Genomic DNA, 21,357 nt, shown 5'->3' with positions numbered 1-21,357 from the left:
CATAGTATCACATGGGGCTTATAGATGTAAGTATGAAACACAATACAATATAAACAGAAGAGAAAATTTAGGAAGATTACAAAATTTTACAATGAATTGACAAAAATTAGTCAAGGCATTTCTCTCAGAAATAAATTGGTAAAATTCTGGAGGACAGTTAATATTAAAATGTTTCAGTCCCAGTTTCAAGATTATTTTTTCGCTCTTATACTTAGGACATAAAAGAAGCACATGTTCGACATTCTCCTCACCACCGATGCTACAATCACAGACAGACTTAATTTTTTAACCATATACGTGCATCACAAATATACAGTCGTTAACTTGATTTTGTAAGCCCGTATTGTATGTTTGTGGTGCATCGCATCGTCTATGCACCATAAATATACAATACGGGCTTACAAAAGTAAGTTAACTAAAGCATTAAATAGTACATGACTAAATAAAATGGACAAAAACAGAGAATCCGTCGACTAAGGTCTCGTATCCCTTAAGCCGAGAAGCGAACCACTTAAGAGGGCGCTCGAGGGCAGGAAAGACGATGCTTATGAAGAGGGTGGCCAGGAGGGTTGCTACCTCAGAATAATAATGAATAATTTGGAGTGATTTGAAAGTCTTTGATTAGTCTTTGCATATCATTTGAAAATGAGTGATGAATTGAAGGCTGCCATCAATTGTGAAAGCATGCTGTACCATAAGATTGTTAAGGTGCGTCATGGAAGCCTCACCGCGTCATCTCGTACAATGCGTCCAGTCAACAGGAGATTATTAGAGAATACTAATTTCAAAGTTTCCTGATGTCTGTATATTCCATAGTATATGCTGCATTACATAATGGCTAAGTTTATAATGTTATTTCAAAGCCAAATAAAATTACTAAAAGCACTCATTGGCTTTCTAGTGTTACTTAAGTTTAGTAGGTACAATATGTATCACCGATATTACATAACCACTTTATCAAGCTAAGGAGCCCACCAGCGGTTAAATTGTTGAACATTGGTAGTTCCTACCTGGGTTCGAATTCAGGCAAAGGGGATGGCTGCATGGGTTTTTTTTTTTTTTTTTTTTTTTTTATGTTACGAGCCAGTTTCCCTTAGAAACTCCTCCTCGAAGGCATCGGTCCACTTAGCAGATAGCCTTAGTGTGCTTTAAATTAATATACTAAATCAAACGAAACTAATAAAGCTAAACGTGGAACTGAATTGTTAAACATTTTTAGTACTATTGTAAAGTCATTAGGTTATTTAGAAGCAGGAGACATGAAAAATGAGCTATGCCTTCGCCGGGACTCGAACCACGAACCTTTCGAATGCGCGTCGAGTGTGCTGACCACTGCACCACGAAGGCATGCTAAGAAGACGGGAGAAAGTTTTGCATTTGTTTTACATTGAAACTTTTTATAGATAGTTTAGTACATTTATTAAAATATTTAATACTGTAATAAATACTTCTAGGTTTAAAATATTAGCAATATAAAATGGCATTAAAAATCATGAAATGAAGGTGGCAAAATAGACAAGCATTAGCGTGAAAGTGGTAAATATGCTTCTAATCCTAACTGATCCCATAACTGTTAAAATGAAATATAGATAGTGTAGCTATTTATGTTGTGCTCTGTGCAGGCCATTACTTCTAGGCAATATGCATCTGTTAAGCGTCTCCGAGAATATTGCTCTCACTTTAATTCAGCATAGATGCTCAGAACATAACCGATACTTATACAATGGATCTTATAAAATTTTTCAAGGACCTGTCACCGAAGTTTATCGCCGAGGCTGAAAGCAGAGAAGACCACTGAAAACAAAAGCGCGACGCATTTTTTTTTTTTTTTTTCTGGTGGGGAGGGAATAAATAAAGAGGCGTAGGAATATATTATTTTCGCTTCTTACGTCAAAATTGTATGAATGAATAGAAGGATAAGAAAAAAGTTCCATGTGGGAAAAAATAAAAGAAAACAAATCCACGAGATAATGCTAAAAAGAACGTATTTTTAGCAAACGAGAGAACGTCAGTACATGACGTCAGTGTCATTCTTTCTTACTCTTTCGCTTTCCAATATATATTTTATATGCGAACGAGCCAAGAAAGTTTCGAATGACGTCACTGCTTTCTGACGTCAGCAGATGCATTGAAGGAAGTGTAACGGAATTTCTTTCAAAATATACTATTAAAATTTAATACAAAAATATCTTTTTTTCCCTTATTTTTTAAACCTTGTGGTGAGTCTGACAAAACTGTATGTAAATCTGTAGTTAAAATTATCTGATCTTTGGGAGGCATATAAATTAAGCTTATATAATTTCTTTCTTTCTTTTTTTTTTTTTTTTTTTTTTTTTGTCTTTTCCGTTGATTTAATTTAAGCGAGAATGATATTAAATAGTATCTGTTTTTGAGAAAACTAAAATCAAGGGTAATTTAATCGTTAGTTATTTTAATCGATATGTATGGTTATTTCATTTAACTAATTAGATTTGTTAATTAAACGAACATGTATAACATACTTTCGGTCTCGCAGTGTAAAACAAATCTATTTTAAATCTGTCATGCACAATAATCTCCTTCAGTTCAATAATAAATTATCATATATCATTTGTCAAATCCGTAGTTTATAAAGAGAATATACTCACTTACTGTATTAACTCTTCCTTTTTCCTTCCTTGAACGAAGCACAGGAAGTATTGTAATCGTGAAAAGTTTCAGAGAAAATATCCATTTTAACAGCTATCGAATGCAATTTAACGATGTTTTTGCGTCCCATCTGTACGTAAGGACAGAATACAGGACTCTTTTCAAAACGGGTTGCAAAAATGATTTAAAATGGATTCAGAAGAGATTCTTGTAGTCACATCTGTACGTGCGTGTGTATGTATATATGTATATATCTCGCATAACTCAATAACGAGTAGCATCGGAATGTTGAAATTGTGTATATAGGACTTCCATTACATGCAGTTATGCACCTCCCTTTAGCAATCGATCGTACCAATAGTGTACATACATATAAATTTATATTTGTATACTAAGTACGAAGGCGTGCACAGAAAAGAACTGAATTTTATGAGTATTTTAATTAAATTGTTTTTGATATGAAAGTTGGATTAATATAAAGCGGTTTAGTGTCTCAGGGAATTCGGCGGAACGAAACATGTTTTCGGCATTCATTAATCAACTTGCACCAAACCTACTTGCAATAAAATGCTCGAAATAAGATTTAAGGCTTCAAAACACTTTTCCCTTGACAACTTATGGTTGAGCGTCAACGAAATTTTTAATACTGAATTTTATTCTTTTTCATTTCGATATTTTTGAATTTTTTATTGACATACATAAATACTCGTATATATTAATATATATATATATATATATATATATATATTTGTACGTATATATACCCACTCTGTTACTCGGCTTCGTGAGATCAATTTTTTATTCTTATATATCGCTAAATTGTGTATTTTGTGCTTTAAAAATGATTGAATTATGTTGGGCTTATTTTCCGGTTAAGGTTTTTATGTCTTGTGGCTAAGCCTAACTTTTTTTCACCATAGCAGCAATATTTGTTTTTATCTTAAACTCAGCAGCATTGTGAATTAGATCAGTTTCTGCACCTTCAGTGTCTTTTTGCCGTGTGGGACCAAAAGTAAACTTTCAGTTCTGTGCACCGAAAAATCTGACTTCTTGCCTTCTAACCGAATTACTTGATTTTGCGTAGAAACTGTGATTTTACATCAGTTTTTTAAAATTGTTTTAACTTTGTTTGATGTTTTATGTTTTTCTATATTTTTGAATTTTTAATGAAGATATTTTAAGATTTTAAGTATTTTCGTTAGTGTTAAATAAAGGGAACTATATTAATTGAATGAGAACTGTATCTCTAATGAAATTCGAGGAAATAAGTTTAAATGAAATGCAGCGAAAATGCGCATAATTCAATATTCTGTGCAAGGAATCGTGTGGTGTCTGTATCAGATTTTTTATTTCGTGAATCACCTATTAATTGTAGCAATTGCTTCTGTTCTAAGACTAAATAATTATGGTGATTCTATGATTATATTCTATAAAAAGAAATTTTGGCTTCAGTTATTTTCCTAGCATCTTGGTGTAAATAGGTTTGTTATTTGGGTGCGGTTTCGTATTCTTAATGTTCGTGAGCAGTTTTCTTTGTTGGCAAAAAACTCATCCAGGTTATTTTTGACCTCCTCATTTGAAGTAAAGGTTACACCGTCTAAAACATGTTGCAGAGACCGAAACAGATAATAATCAGAAGCTACCATATCTGGAGAATATGGTGAGCGTGGCAATAAGCTGTAAAAGCTTTTAGCGAGTTACCAAACTTGTATGAATTCTAGCATTATCTTGGTGAAACACTACCACCTTTTCTATTAATCAGTTCTGACGTTTTCTGTTTAAATGAATCATTCAGGTTTCCCAGCTGATGATAGTACACTTCAGAATCAATCGTTGTATTGTCCGGTAAAAGTAAAAAAAAAAAAAAAAAAAAAAAAAAAAAAAAAAAAAGGCATCACTTTTTTTATTATTATCGACATTTGAAGTGCCTTTGAGCCGGTTCATCCTTTTTGCTCCATTATCTCTTGCATTTAACATTGTTGTAGACAACCCACGTTTCGTCTCCAGTGATGATATGCTTCAAAAATGGGTCTTTTACCTTATGTTTGAGAAGCGAATCACAAATGTCAACGGCATAAATTTCTTTCCGTCAGAACATGAGGAACCCATATGTCGAGCTTTGAGATTAAACATAGTCGTTTCAAATGATTATATATGATTGAATTTGATAATTTTATTCTCTCTGCGATCTCATGAGGTGTTATTCGCCGGTTTCCATCAATTAATTGTTTTATTGTGTCTTTATCAGCTTTAACTGGAATTCCAGAATATGGTGCATCTTCAAGGTCAAAAGTGTTGGATCGAAATTTTGCAAACCCGTTTTGGCACTGGCGTTCTGTCAAGGCATTGTCTCCATATACATCGGTTAATTTTATTTTAGCTTGAAGATCATTTTTACTTTTTCGATAGTAAAAAAAGTAAAATATGCTGAAAATGCTGCTTTTTATTTTCCATATTTGAAAGGGCACCAACAAAAAACAACTGCGTAGAACCAATCGAACAGTTTCATATGCAAGCCTTGCTATATCAAGCCTTGCTATATATATATATAATATATATATATATATAAGCCTTGCTTTATGATGACTATGCGGCCTAATGAAAAAAATACACTTAAGCCGTCCGTTGGAAAAAAAAAAAAAAAAAAAAAAAAAAAAAAACGAAATTACTTTCCAAGCAACCTTTACTTAACTTGTGGCTAAATGAATATACTGTTACGAAATTTTTAGATATAAAATAATTTTAATGAAATTGCATGTAAAATAGTAGTATCTATTGTATAATGTAATATGAAAACCCTCAACTTAAATAAAATACAGTTAAAGATAATTTGCATTCTGGTGAGGAATGCGGGAAGAAGAAGTTAAAATAAAGATAAAAAATCATAATAACTGGTCAATTAAATAAGCACCTTACGTCCTAAGCCTAGGAGCATACACGGCTGTCATAGAAACCAAATGAACATTTCATATAAATGATATATCCCCAAGTTTTCTTAAATACCACATTTTAAGGGGTATCAGCAACCTCTATACCGACAATGTTAAATTGGCCATTTTCGATGTACCTTTCTCAAAATCTGCTGTAGATATACGTTTGAAATCTTTTGTATAATTAAAGTATACTGTAATGAGCTTTTGAAACATTTTGAATTTTAGAGTAATTTACAGAATATTTTGTTAGGCATAGTAAAGCTTAGCACTTTTCTCACACAAAACAATTTTTAATTTTTTTCTTAGTTTATCACAAAAATCTCATTTCTGTAAATATTAGGAAACCTAATAAATAAACCATAAAAATTTTAGAAACCTGTGAGCAGTAGTTCCTGAGAAAAGCATCGAGTATAAAAAAAATCGCGTTTGGAGAAAACAAGTTTTTAATGTAAAAGTCCTCCCTGATCAAAACATTCGATGACAAATTAAAACTAGTTTTTTTACAGTTCTAATTTCTATAGAGATTATAGAATGGTATTTTTAGAAAGATAAATGTGTAGAGAATTTGAAAATGCAGAAATCCGAAATCACAATTTTTTGAAGATTTGGGGGTTCTAACACCCTTTAAGAGTAGAAAAATAATCGTTCGGCTTCGAATAACAGTAATGACAGATAATATAGGATAGCTTTTCTGTCACTTTAGGAAAACGCGTTTTTCGTTTCTGAAAAACTACTATTAAAAACTGAGGAGTCATCCAAATTCTGGTCCTTTTGTTTAAATTTTAAGACTTACTTTGCAATGTGTTTTTTGCATAATTGTTCTGAAGGGTATTACTTAAATTATTTAAATACTAAAGAAAATCTGGAAAATTCGACAGACACTGAAATATAGCAGAGAAAGTTCTGAAATTGCTAAATGTGTTTCGTATTGTCGAAACGTTTTAATATTTTTGAAATAACAGAAAATCCTAAAAATTGCAAAACTAGTTCTGATAATTCAGGCGATATAAAATTACTAACCTACGTATATTTTCTCTTCACAAACGCGTATAACTTTGCATAACATTTGAGAATTCTGAGAATTGGAAAAATTCTTATACCAAATACTTTTTAATATTGCACTTGATGGAGATTTTTAAATGCTAATGCGATTATTGGCTAAGTGAATATATTTTACCTCAAGAAATGAATTTTCTTTGGGACGATGATATGCGAAAATGTTTTGAGTTAGCAAATGATAAGATTTTATCTAGCGTTCTGTTTTTTGTTTCTTTAGTTATACTACAAAAATGTGATAGTGCAATAATTATACTACATTTCTTTTATTTAAATGTTAAACTACTTAAACTATATGTACAAAACATACTATGTAAAACAAACTGATAATCAGTTCGTGTGTTTGCAAATCGAAGAGCTCAGTTTTGAACTGATTTTATTTAACTGAACATTGCAAAAGAAAGCAAACTCGTCTGAAGCAGTAATTAATGTTTTGTAAATCTATTAAATATACTGAAAGTTTTTTTCTCTCTTGTATATAATTTAAAATGCTTTGGTATAACGACCATTTTAAAGGACTATTTGAAAGTTTGTTTATTGAATTTAAAGTGCTATGTTTGACGGGTGAAAAACTAAACTCAGGTATCACTTCCCTAGAATCAAAAATACAATTTTTGCATACATTACAAACGCACTTGCTTCCGAACAGCATATGGAAACAACTCTCTGAAGAATATGAAATGGCAATAAAACTGTAGGGGGTCATATTACTGCACATCTTTATTTTCACAGAAACGACTGCTCATCCCTCTGAATGTCTAATTATGAAGATGTCAATCTTCTTTGTTTTTGTAATGAAGACTTTAAAAAGATTTGTAAAGACCTTATTTTATTCTAACCAATTATTTTTTTGACTTCCCCCTTGATTTCAATATCCTACCGGAATGTAAAATTTAATGACATAGTATGCAAAATCTGATTTAGATCTGTGTTTATGCTGCTGTTTGAAATAGCTCTCTAGTTAGTGTTAGTGACCCTCATAAATTATACCTATATTCTAGGTTTGGCTTTGCTGTGTGCAGCCGATTTAGCGGTTCATATAAATAAGGAGCCAGTCGTTTAGCCATCCTAATTTATTGTGATTTTACGTTTATATTTCCTGTTCAATTTGTCACAACTCACCACAAGCCACAAGTGGTGGTGGATTGCGAGCATCGAGTGAGTGCATCTTGTTACGTTCAAATGAAAAGGTTATTTAAATCTTCTTCTGTAGTATCTGTTCTTCAATGGCATAGCAAGAATTCGCTACGCAGTCTTTTCACGTAAGGTTATAATATATTCTGCCGCCTTCTCAGCATGCTTTTGTAGTGTAGTGGTCAGCACGCTCGAATAGAATTCGAGAGTTTCGTGGTTCAAGTTCCGCAATAACCTAATTTCTCTACAGTATCGCCCGAACTAAAAGGTGATGAATGATGATTCTTCACTATCAGGATTTGGCGATTGGGTTCCCCAAAACCTCATTCCCCCTTTAAAAGGGGGAGTATTTCCCACCTTCTTAGCATGCCTTCGTGGTGTAGTGGTCAGCACGCTCGACGGGAATTTGAGAGGTCCGTGGTTCGTGTCCCAGCGAGAGCATTGCTCAATTTTCATATCTCCTGCTTCGAAATAACCTAATGTCTCTAAAAAGTCTACTGTGAATGCTCCCGAAAAGAACACGTAGACTTCACAGATTGATCTTACTAAACTGAGAACATAAATCTTGAGTATTATTATTTTAGAGAATTTTGCGTAATTATTTAACATTTAAATTAATTGAATTTTTTAATTTACAATTATTTGAGTGAAACTGCTAAAATTTTGAATGTTTGTAACCCTAAAATTCATCATTAACGAAAATTTTATTTGTTTGGATTGGAAACATACACTGCTGTGAATCTAAAATTAAATAACTGCACGAGAATCGAACTCAAAAATTCATTAGCCGAGGTTGAAATATCGAATGACAAATCCACCCAAAAAATTACATATTTTTAACTGTATGTATATATTCAATGTGCCACTCAGACGGGAAAGTGTTTAGTGACTCTGACTGCCGTACCAAAGGGCTAGGGTTCGAAACTCGGGGAAGATATGAGTGCCAATTGTCTGTCCTCTCATACGAGGCCACAATGGCTCTCCTATATGGTGCCTTCTGAATAAAGCGACCACCGCTTCCGGCCTTAGTAGTGGTTAACGCCTCTAACGGCTAGTGCCCCCCCATTGGATCCTGGGACTCGGGAGCTGCCGGTTAAAGATAGTGGACAGTGTGGGACATATACCTGTTAACCTTTGTTAGACATCAGGTCTACCCCCTGGGATGCAACTGGCTGGATTCTATATCCTGACAGAGTACTCTGGGGGAAAAGCATTACGAGCTTGGCGGTTCCAGAACCCCTGAGGGAAGACCGTCTGTACGGTTGGACCGAGGAGGGGAAAGGCTATAGGACAGCTTGCAGATGGCATCGGTAGTGGACGTGGCTTTGCCTCTTGACCCGAATTCCGTGTAAGACCATGGTATTGGTAGCGGCAATGCTGCGGCCAGTCCGCAGCGGACGCAGGTATTCCATGTCAAACCCTCTGCCGGTGGACTGTCCGTGTAGTACTGGCGGGGGCGCAGTAACGACTAGTAGAGCGGCAAGGCTTAAAGGTACCACACCTCATGGGGGTCTAGGTTCGCGGGGAGTGGTAACCCGTGAGGAGAGAGAGCAAATTTTTTATTCGTCGCCCGTAAGTGTGGGACGAGGCGGCGGTGTATCGTTACTTTTCTAAGCTCTTCGTGGGCAGTCTGATGACCACCTCCCGCCAAATACGGAGGCATTTAGGGGTTCAGACCCGGTAGTACGGACGGTAAGACTGTGGAACAGGTAAAATTAATTGATCAGGTGTCCCTGTCCTCCGTCACCTGTCACCTGCCCACCATTGGAAATAAAATAAAAATTCAATGTATTATGTTTTCAATGCGTATGCTTGAGGTCTCTAGCAGAAAAAAGTGCTTAAGAATACGTATATTTATTTATTTATTTAATGGATTAAATTTGGAAGTGTCAAACTGCTCTGCGATATAACTTAATGAAGTAATTTTTTTATGCCAGCTTATGGAAGAATCTAATCTTGTTTTTAACTATTTACTCCTGAAGTAGATAAAAATATAAATCGCAATGTATACTTGAATTCTGCAACTTCATGATAAAACATAAATGTTTGAAAACTGGTAAAGCTTTCAGAAAATATTTTTCGTTTTGTTTTGTGCCGAAGGGAAAAAATAATAAAAGCTGAAAAAAGATTGCTTTTTCGAATCTTATTTGTATTAGATAGCAAATAAAGCCAGTAGAAATAACTAAATGAGTCCCGCTTTATTTATATTATGCTAATTATTTTTATTTGGAATTCAAGTAACAATTTTTCTTCGAAAGAAATCTTACGTGAAATTATTGACATATAAATTGCCAACACAACTTGCAGTGTTGGATTTTGCTTAGTAATCTCACTGTTTTTGATAATATAATCCATATACTATATATGTATATATGTATGTATATAGAGAGAGGGTGAGTAATTGAAAATAAGCAGTATGATAATGAATTTTTTTTACAACGTCCTCTAATAAGATTTAGATGACTTGAACTAGAATAAAAACTCTCTTTCATGTTTTCTTAAACATATTATTTTAATATTCATCTCATTTGAAAATTTTATGTCAGTAGCACATTCTGTGCATTCGTAAAGGATGATTGATTATCTGATGTCAAAAGAAATCAAAAAAATTTAATAAGCACATGATGATTCAGATGTCATCTTATCTTTTCATCAAGTGCATGCATTGACATACTTTTACAGTGTTTTCTTAATAATTAAGAAGTGTGCAGGGAAAAAAGTAAGCAGTAATGAATCACAAACTTTCTAAAGAAGAAATAAATGTATAACAATGATTAAAATGACTGTTATATTAATTGTTTACTTACTTACAAGATAGGCTGCAAGTATATCATTTATTCATCTTCGTATATTCCAGATATTTCTATGAAGTATCTATTTATGCTAATACTTAGTAGCTATTCTTGAATGTACCTCAAGAAGTAGCATTATCATTAGTTCGCACTTCTAGAATCTTCGCTAGAAATCTGAAAACTTAAACATTAATTAAATTTTATATTTTTGCTTTTGTAATTGTAATAAGGTATTTTCTCTCTAATTTCTGCATGCTTTTCATGGTGTAACGGTAGCACACTCGCTGCCTATTCGAGAGGTCCAGGTTCGAACCGTGGCTAGGGCATTGATCATTTTTCAATCTCCCGTGTCAAAAAATCCTAATAACTGTATAATTATTACCTGAATTATTGGCACATTTATAGGATGCTAGTAGAAAATTATACTTCTAATTTAAAAATTATTAAGCAACAAAAAGTCAATTAATAAGAGTATAATGAAAAATTATTAAGCAACTTTTGCTAATGCAAAAGCATCAGCATGCTTTCTTGTTGCTTAATATATTTTGCAAAGCAAAGAAGCAATGTTATACATCATAATGTTTAACATGATAAAGCAAAGAAATGGTGATGTTATACATCATTATGTACAAACATTTATGGCTAATGATTTACATTTTAATTTTTTCCTTTATAAAATAAAACGGTTAAGTATCAATCACTAGTTCTTATATATATTATTTTTTCTGATATATAAAGCTAACGAAAGTAGAATTCTTAAATTCCACTGAGAGTTCTTTTACGTCAATACTACTGCGTTTTACACTTGGAATAGGATTATAACATGAAATCTCTAGAGTTTCGCTGTCAGTGGTACAATCTGAAAGCAGCTTTTTGCTCATTTTGTATTTTTTTCTAAATCCATCAAAGAAGTTCCATGGAAAATGTCCTAAAAATTTTGATATATTCTTCATGCGTACCTCTACTTGCAAGAACACATATTCCTTATAATTTTCTTAGACTGTTTATGTCTTGTATATATCTTATATACCATCTAAAAACACAGATCTTCGTTCCAGTTTTATTTTCTTCCCGATAATTTGTATGTTGGTAAGATGGAAAATAAACAAGTTAATTTATAGTATAAGCATTATTAGAAGTACGTAAGTATCTGTAAAACGAGAAAGTATCTGTAAAATTAAATATATTAATGCAATTTTAAACGAGATGAGTTCTCTAAAAACTTTCCATATATTTACGTTCGTTAGAGGATAATTAGTGCTACAATTTAATTTACAAAATAAATATTATTATAAGTACATCCAAAGTAGCAGTGTAAGAATTTCCAAATAACACACGAGAATATCTCTGAAAAAGTATATTAATACAATTTTAAGCGAAGCGAGTTCTCTGAAAAATTACCATACATTTAAGGAGGAATAAGAAGAAAATTAGCAAGTTAATTTACAAAACAAACAATATTACAAGTACTTAAAAAGAAGTACGTGAAAGAATTTCCAAATAACAAACGATAATATGTTTATGAAAGTATATTAATACAGCTTTAAATGAAATGAGTTCTCTGAAAACGTATGATACGTTTATGTTTGTAAGAAGAAAACGAACAAGCTTTTTTTTATGTAAGAAAGAAGAAAACGAACAAGCTTTTTTTATGTAAGAAAGAAGAAAACGAACAAGCTTTTTTTTATGTAAGAAAGAAGAAAACGAACAAGCTTTTTTTACGTAAGAAAGAAGAGAACGAACAATTTATAATATGAACATTATAACAAGTACTTGAAAAGATGTATGTGTAAACGCTTCCATATGGCAAAAGTGAATATAATTGGTACATTAATACAATTTTAAAAGAGGTAAGTTCTCTGAAAACTTACTATACGTTTATGTTGATAAGATGAAACCTATCCATTTGGTTTATAATATAAACATTATTACAAGTACTTGAAGAGAGGTATGTGTAAGGATTTCGAAACATCAAAAACAAAATTTCTGTAAAAGCCTATAAATACAATTTTATGTGAGATAAGGTCTCTGTAAATTTACCATACATCTACGTTCTTGGTGTATTGAGATAAAACTCATCAAGCAAATAAAAACTGAAAAACTATTCATTGCCTTTAAATTTTTGTAGACTAATTCTGCAATAAAATCATTTTTATTTTAATCTGTGATCCGTGAAGTGATATAACATCTTCATCGATGCGTCTTTACGTGTTTCAGCTTTGTTATATACCAAATATTTGTTAAGACCAAGAACCTACTTTTTCTGTACCAAGCTGTTTATTTAGAGGGTTACGTTTTCAATGCATAGTACTGTAAAATAATTTTCAACAAAAGAGCATGATAAAATATCAAAACGTAAACACAGTCCTGTAATCTCTTTTATAATTTTTTGTGGTATTTGGAACAAAATTCCTTTTTGAAATCAAGATTGCCCAACTTTAGAATGTATATGCGGAACAATATGCGTTATACAGTAATAACTTCTAATCCTGTTGTTCTGAGGGATTAAAAGTTTTATAAAATATTAATAATCTTTCTGGCTTGTGTTTATTTATCATAACTCTGAAGGCTTTAATATTAAGATGTTGCAAACCTACATCATTGCAGAATTAACCATAACAAATCTACCAGTACTATTTCCGTTTTATACAGTAATTAATTAGTTCTCCATGTACTCCAGTCGAGAGCGAAACGCCCTTTCCAATGACAGTATGTCGTTAAAGTGACTTGAAGCGTCACGATTGTTAAAATTCGTTTGCTTTATAGCGTTCTTATCTCACCATGAAAGCCATTTATCGTGAAGGAAAAGCGGAAGAGCCAAGACTGCAGGTCTTCTCCTAAAAGCTTTGTAGAGTTATTAGGATAATTCAGCTATCAGGTAATGGGCAGAGGCGGTGACCATTAAAATGCGACACGTAGAGAATTGAAGCTGATTTTGACGTTAGTGATAAAACCCGAGTATAGAATTTTCTTTCATCCTTAGAAAAACAAAGAAACCCATCATCAAAAATAAAAGAATAGCGGTACTTTATGATCCTCATATCATGCTGCATATTACAAAAGGCGTAAAATATGGTTCACATGTAATCAATATTTTGATTTAATTCTACGTTTCATTTGGGATCGCTTCACAGATACATAATTGCTTTTATAAATAAAGATAGTTATAATCTTGATTGTAGTCGAATTTCCAAGCTGTATTTCATTAACGGTTTGTTTGAATACTTATTTACTCTAAAACTGAAATATGTCAAATAAAAAATATGTTTTATCACTAACCTATAAGCTTAAATATAATTAAATTTTATTAAAAAATCATAGACAATAAATTATCATATACACCTAAACTGGAAACAAAGTATATTATGTAGCATTTCTTGCAAATGATAATCGAAAAGTGACGCCGAAAATATTCTCTTGGCTTTCGTAATAGCAAGCTACAGATTGATGTAGCATTAATTATCTTGTTTCATACTGGTACTATAGAACTAATTATTATCTTTCATACTAGTACTGTAGTGCTAATTATCATGTTTCATACTAGTAATATAGCACTAACTATCATGTTTTGTTTTAGTACTGCAGCATTAATTATCATGTTTAATACTAATACTAATTATTAAACTTAATACTGGTGCTATAGCACTAATTATCCTGTTTCATACTATTGCTGTAGCACTCTTTTGTATTGGCATTGTAGCATTAATTATCCTGTTTTATGCAAGTATTGTAGCACGAATTATCCTGTTTCATACTGGTGCTGTAACATTAATTATCCTATTTCAAACTGGTACTGTAGCATTAATTATCCTGTTTCATACTAGTACTGTAGCATTAATTATCCTGCTTTATACTAGTAATGTAGCACTAGTTATCCAGTTTCATACTAGTAATGTAGCATCAACTATCATGTTTGTTGCTGACACTGTAGCATTAATTGTCCTGTTTAATACTAGTACTCTAGTACTGATTATCAAATTTCCTACTGGTGTTATAGAACTAATTATTCTGTTTCATACTATTACTGCAGCTCGAATTATCCTGTTTCTTACTGGTATTGAAACATTAATTAACCTGCTTTATAACAGTACTGTAGCACAAATTATCCTGTTTCCTACAGGTAGTATAACATAAATTACCCTGTTTCATACTAGTACTATAGCATTAATTATCCTGTTTTATACTGGTGCTGTAGCAGTAATTATCCTGTTTCATACTGGTACCGTAGTGCTAATTATCCTTTTCATACTGGCACTAATAATTTTTCCCGTTTCAGCTACAGTCCTAGTGGGGAAACGAGATGTGATTTGGCACAAGATGTCTCCAAGCAGAAAGTTGTTTATTAATATCGTATATAATTTATTAACGATCATCTAACTTTCGTTTTATTTTCGCGAGTTCAACAAAACATTTTCATTTAATTTCAAGATAAATGGGGAGGTGTATACAGCGATTGCATGGATAGCAGTAGCATGTCCATTTTTAAGATGATCGTGTAAACTTTACAGATTCGTTACATTTTGGTCAGAGTGCAGCGTATTACTTCATCATCAACCAATGAACTTAAAAATTTCGTGCTTAAGGCACGCTTAAAAAAATCAACAACAGACGTTTTTTCGATTTGATTTAAAGACTCTCGAATCGATTGTCCGAAGGTGACAATAGGCTGATAAAAAAGTTATGGAGAAGTTATATTAAATTTGTGCCATGATAGGAAAAATATCTCGAACATTTAAGTTCTTATGCTGAAAATAGATTGAGCAGCTTTTGTAAAATTTCTGTTTTGCTTAATTTTTATTATTTCAGCTCACCACTGGTGTCATTATTGTATCAGTATTGTACTTGCTGAGCTTTGTTCTCTCACAACCTCGGTTGAGGCACAAAATACGCGAGTTAGGTTACTAATCATCATTTTTGGGTAGGTACTGTGGCTAAGTGATTCGTATATTCCTTCACCTACACCTAGAGAGAGATCCCTTCTTCCAAGCGTTGAGTAAGGCCGGCAAGCTTCGGGCCAGATGATTAGCTTCTTTCGGAACATTTTTGTGACCTGATCCTCCAGCCTAAGGAATTGAGCCATAAAGAGTTGGCCGTTTATTGAAACACGGGAATTCCAAAACACGTATAAAATTGCGTGCTGTGGAAGCCGTGCACTTCTTATTCTTAACCCTTTAGAAAATGTGTAAGAATTTTCATAGATGTTCGGTTACATAATAACAAATTATAAAAAATCTGATATGTACACTTTATGACTTCCTTATACGGAATATTAAATTATGTGCATTTTTTCCTGAATTTCATTTAAACTTTATTTCCTCATATTTCATTACAGACATATTTCTCATTCAATTAATTCAGTTCTTACTTCGCAACAAGGCAAAAATACATAGAACTTCAAAATACCTTTATTAAAAATTGAAAAATATAAAACACCAAATTCAGTTAAAACAATTAAGAACAGTTGTTACAATTACAATTAGAGTTTCTATGCAAAAACAAGCAACTCGGCCAGCCGGCAAGAAGGCAAATTTTTCGTTGAAATTCACTTTTTGTCCCACCCGACAAAAAGACACTGAAGGTGCAGAAACTGGTTTAATTCGCTGTTCTGCTAAGTTTCAAATGTAAACAAATATGGCTGCTATAGTAAAAACAGTAGGTTTAGCCGTATTTAAACAACTTTTAAATTGTTGATAGTTCTACAACTATTGCATGCAGATAAATTAAGACATAAAAACCTTAACCCGAAGATAAGAACAACACAATTCAATCATTTTAAAGAAAAAATGCACAATTTACTAGCATATAAGAATACATGCGACATGTGACAAAGGACGGGGGCACCACTCTTCTACCAATACGGTTAATTAGGATAGCGCCACGTCAACCTTTATCTAGATAAAAGAAAACCTGCGCTTACAGAGTATAGTAAAACTGTGGGTATATACACACACATGTATATAAAAATATATATAATTTTGGTGCGGCAGATTGTAAACTAAAAAGAGAGGTGAACAACTATATTGTGGCAGGCCTATATACAAAATTTCAGCGTTCTGAGGTTTCCGAGGTTTTTGAATTATGCGAGATACATTCATACATACATTACGAAAATAATCTCTTCTGAACCGATTTTGAAACCTTTTTGCAACCCGTTTTGGGAAAAAAGAGTCCTTTATTCTGTCCTTACTTGCAGATGTCATGCAAAAGCATCCTTAAATTGCATTCGATAACTGTCAAAATAGATATTTTCGTTGAAATATGACACCTGAAAACCTTAGGATTACAATGCTTCCCTTACTTAGTTAAAAGAAGTAAAATGTCCAATGCTGAATAAAAGGAAATTATAATTTTTTAGTAATTTATAAAAATGCATTCGTATATCTAAAACATTTTACGAGAAACATTTAAACAGATGCTAAAAATAATTAGTTCATGCAACAGAGTATTCTTAGCTTTTTACATCATCTTAAGATCTTAAGTTAAAAAACTAAAATACGAGTGGAAGAAATTTACTTAAAAATGAAAGTTTTTGTTTATATTATTGTAAGTAAAACGCATAAATAAAAGTGCGAATCTTGGTATCTTGCGGAAAAGATATGAACCGTAATTTAGAGAAGAGGGAGGAAAAATCTTTTTTTTCGTGTCCTGAGAAAATTTACCTTCTTGTTGCGTGCTGTTTTATTTATGAAGTCTTGATATTTATTATCCTAAGGGCATAAAAAGATCTGAAGGGATTTTAGGAAAACTAAAAATATTCTTCAGGAAAATAATATTTTGTTACGTTAGGTGTAAATAACATCTAAGCATTTTTAATACATAAACAGACAACTGGAATGCCAAGATAGTTATGTAGAGAAAAATATGAAAAAGAAGATTTTGGTTTCATTTAGCTGTTTTGTATCTTGCAGCATGCTAAAATGTTTATCCTCCTTCATATTCGCAAATACACAGAATTTATAATTCTTTCTTAGGATTTTAACCGGTTCAAATCCTTTAAAATAATATTCATATCTCAAGAAACTCTTCCGTTAAAGATATGATGTACTATTATTAATACCTTTTTCTAGTGCATAAAGTTAATAAGAACATGAAAATGTTTTCTTATAACTCTTTTAAAGAAATGTGTAGAGACATTAGGATTATGTCTTGAAAGCACAAGTCATGAAAAATGAGCAATGCTCTCGCCGGTACTGGACCCATAGACTTCTCGAACCCGCGTCCAGCGTACTGACAACTACACCACGAAGGCATGCTAAGAAGGTGGGAGAAATACCTTATATACCCCCCTTTTAAAGGGTGACTGTTGATTAGGGGATCCAATCGCCAAATCTTGGTGGGGGAGAATCATCATCCACCACCATTTCTTAGTTCGGGCGCCACTATAGAGACATTAAGGTTATATTTCGATAGCAAGAGTCATGAAAAATGAACAATGCCTTTGCCGGGACTTGAACCACGGACTTATCGATAATACGTAGAGCGTGCTGTCCACTACACCACGAAGGCATACTAAGAAGGCGAGAGAAATACCTTATAAATGTATCTTACGTTTTCTTAAGTTTATTGATAATTAAAAAAGGGTTGAAATTAAATTGCATTTTCAAGCGATCACTTACACAGGTTCTCATTCACACAATTATTTTAGCGACATGCCTCTTGACATGAAATAAAATAAGCGCAGAGAATGAATATTATAGAAATGTAATAGATAAATGGAGCGAAAAAGTTAACAGGTTTTCTTAATATTTATTGATACAATTTAATGATAATTTTGGAAGCGTATAAGATTAATCAAAATAAACATTATATTGATTAGATTATATCAAGGAAATATTGTTTTTCAAGTTTCTAAGCGAAATAAGAGGCTGAAAAATAATATTCAGGAATTTTCAAGAACTTGTCGCACGTAAAAGATTGGGGAATTGAAAATTGGGGAACGAACTGAGAGAAGTCATACTGTCGCCTGTATGGTGCTCAAGGCTCTTGCCAATGACAAGCGTAATCTTGCACTCCTTGCCACTGTTAAATAAGAAAATTTTGAGTTTCAATACTTTTTAAAACTTAAAACTTAACTGACTGTTGTGCCGGACCAAAACTAACTAAAATTCAAATAATTCAAAACATTCATATAGCATATGGTACATCATATCGACATTCTTATAAACATTCGTATAGTTGTAGTGCAATTTAACTTTTAGGTTTGAGTGGTGAGTAACCTATGCCAAGGAAAAATCAATAACCCCAAATTCAGTTATTCTTGAAGTTTAGAATTCAGATAAATTAGGCAAGTATTAATATTGTTGCGTGCGTACCGATTCGTAATATATTGAATGCAGCAGGTCCGATCATATGTTAATAAAATTTAATTTTACCAATTAAAAGAACTTCAGAGTTCTAGAATTTTGGACAGAAATACTCGTACAGGTTGGATTGCACCTGTACTCTTACTTTTCTAGCATAGCTGAGCTGTTCAGAATTTTCGCGTTACATTAAAACGTTACATTAAAATTTCGCGTTACATTAACAGAAAAATACAATAACTTAACATATAATTGTACTAAAAAATCTACCTATGTATAAAATTCATAACAGTAAGATATTTACAATAACAGAACCAACACTGTAAATAATAATAATAATGATAATAATAATAATAATAATAATAATAATAATAATAATAATAATAATTCAAAATCCCGCTATTGTTCAGGTCAGTGTTTTGTAAACCAACCTGGGACTTACTGTTTTAATCTTTTAAATTTTTCTTATTAGCATTATTAAATAGGTCGGTACTTTGCTAGTGTAAAGCATTTGAAGATTATTTGCATCGAAAATAATGCTTTAGTAAATGATAAATTTTAAATAACCACACCTGCTTGTTCTTTATGCAGCGGGAAAACAAAACAAGTATGTAAAACTTCATGCCCAATAGTCATATCCACTCGATTTTTACAACTAAAGAGCTCGTTGGGAAGTCTTCTTCTGTAAAAAAATTTATCAACATGATAAACCTACAGAGCGTTTGTTTCTCAAGTAAACACTGGTATAGTCATAAGTTCACAATGAAAATTATTAAATTCTTATGAGTCGTACAATTAAGTTTTAAATTCTCAAGTCGAAATATGGCAAAATACGTCCTAAGTCGCAAAAATAAATATTCATTGAGTATGTAATATTTAGTAATTGTAACATACATGAGCATGTAATAAGCACGAAAATGAAAGTATAGAATTTATTTACTTTTTGAAAGCTAAATTCACCAATATAATTGTCAATAAATTTTTTCCGCATTTTTATGACCATTATTATTTTCAGAAACACCACCTTCAGGAACATCAAATTGAGTCGGCAGTATGGGAGAAAACTAAATTATGTCAGATCTTGTAAATTAATTACGAAATTTAAAGAATTCCTTTGCCTTGTTTGCATGCTTTCACATAAGCTTTTAGGTCTCATGAGAAAGAAAATAAATTAATTAATTGAGAAATACGATGTAGAATGTTTACTTCCTTCTCTGATTATCTTTGATGGGATTTGCTGTCAAGAAGGAACTCAACCTGTTGCAGTACAATCTTTTGTAGTGAACTCGGCTTATAACGAACCTCTGGCTATAACAAACAAACCTTTAAGTTCCGTTCAGTTTCAGTTGAGCACACAAACTAATTTCTGCAGCTACAGCGAATATTCAAGAATAAAAAAACTTGGAGATAAGGAGTTCTTGGTTTCCTTCGACGGAAACGATTTTCGTATTTTTAATATTTGTATTCCTATAGAATTTCCTCCAATTTCAAAGAAGCAATTACTCTCTCTTTAATGTTACCTATATTTGTTGTGGTAGTATCCATCCATATCAGGATAGAGGAAAATTCTTTTACAGAACAGATTTTTCATCGTCATTCTGAACTTCTGTCTGTGTTTTAAACGAAGGCTGAGATAAGTTTAACAGTCAATTCAGGGAAATCCAGGTCATATAATAGGCATATTTTAAGATACCATAAAAGCTTGAATATGTTCTCTAGTTGTTCCATTCAAGCTCTTCAAAAGAGGTGTCAGATAGAGCACTGTTAAAGGCAGATGCTATGATGAGAACTTTGATTCCGCTATGCAGATATAGAGAAAGTAGTGAATAAGTTCTTATGAGCTTGCTATTATTTAGATGAATCATACTTTAAAAAATAAGAATTTCTGATCTTTATTGCTTTATTTATTTATTTTCTTTCTTATTAAACTCTCTCCAAGTTCTGTCTTCTGAATGTCAAGTTTTGCCTTCTTCAAGTCTTTTAGAAGATTTAGGATATTCTTTGTAAAGGCTATTGAATCTTCGCTTTGCAAACATTCATACCTGGAGGGAAATGAATACGTTCTCGATAAACATTGGATAAAACAGGTTAGTCACAAAACTATCTTTCTGTTTAATCCTTTTCAGAAGGATGAAATTTTACATATACTTAGAGTCAATTGTTTGCACTCTCAGTTGATGAAAATTCTCTGCGTTGAAACATTCCACCATAGCCAACTGTAAATATGAAGTATTCTGCATTGAAGATAAGGCAAGCATTGTTCAAAACATATAGAACGGATATAGCTAAATCGATATCTGCACGAAATGCATTTCATTCAAATTTGTAGTTGATGCCATTTATAAAATTTAGGATTCGGTAACTGATGCTTTGTAGTGACTGCCTTTTTGCGCTCAAGTAGCTGCTTGATTAAGTTTAAGAAGCGGTACAACATCTCTTCAAGGAAACGTACAGACGAAAAAACTGCAGCGTTTAGAAATTAGATATTTAGAAATAAGGACAAAACATTTGGGG

General features: G+C 32.3%; 1 protein-coding gene and 1 non-coding gene across 7 annotated transcripts in view; one reads left to right on the top strand and one right to left on the bottom strand.

Annotated features, from left to right (window-relative positions):
- Positions 1–21,357, top strand: part of LOC118205679 (neuroglobin-like) — a 334,461-nt gene that overhangs the window by 105,981 nt on the left and 207,123 nt on the right. The window lies entirely within an intron of this gene.
- TRNAA-CGC (transfer RNA alanine (anticodon CGC)) lies at positions 1,275–1,347 on the bottom strand. The gene has a single exon. It is a non-coding gene; the product is annotated as a tRNA-Ala (tRNA).

This window comes from Stegodyphus dumicola, chromosome 9 (genome assembly GCF_044657685.1).
Source record: "Stegodyphus dumicola isolate Sdum_Otavi_A_Nest chromosome 9, ASM4465768v1".
NCBI lineage: Eukaryota > Metazoa > Arthropoda > Arachnida > Araneae > Eresidae > Stegodyphus > Stegodyphus dumicola.
The sequence above is the reverse complement of the archived record's forward strand: the minus strand, read 5'-3'. Positions and strand labels throughout refer to the sequence as shown.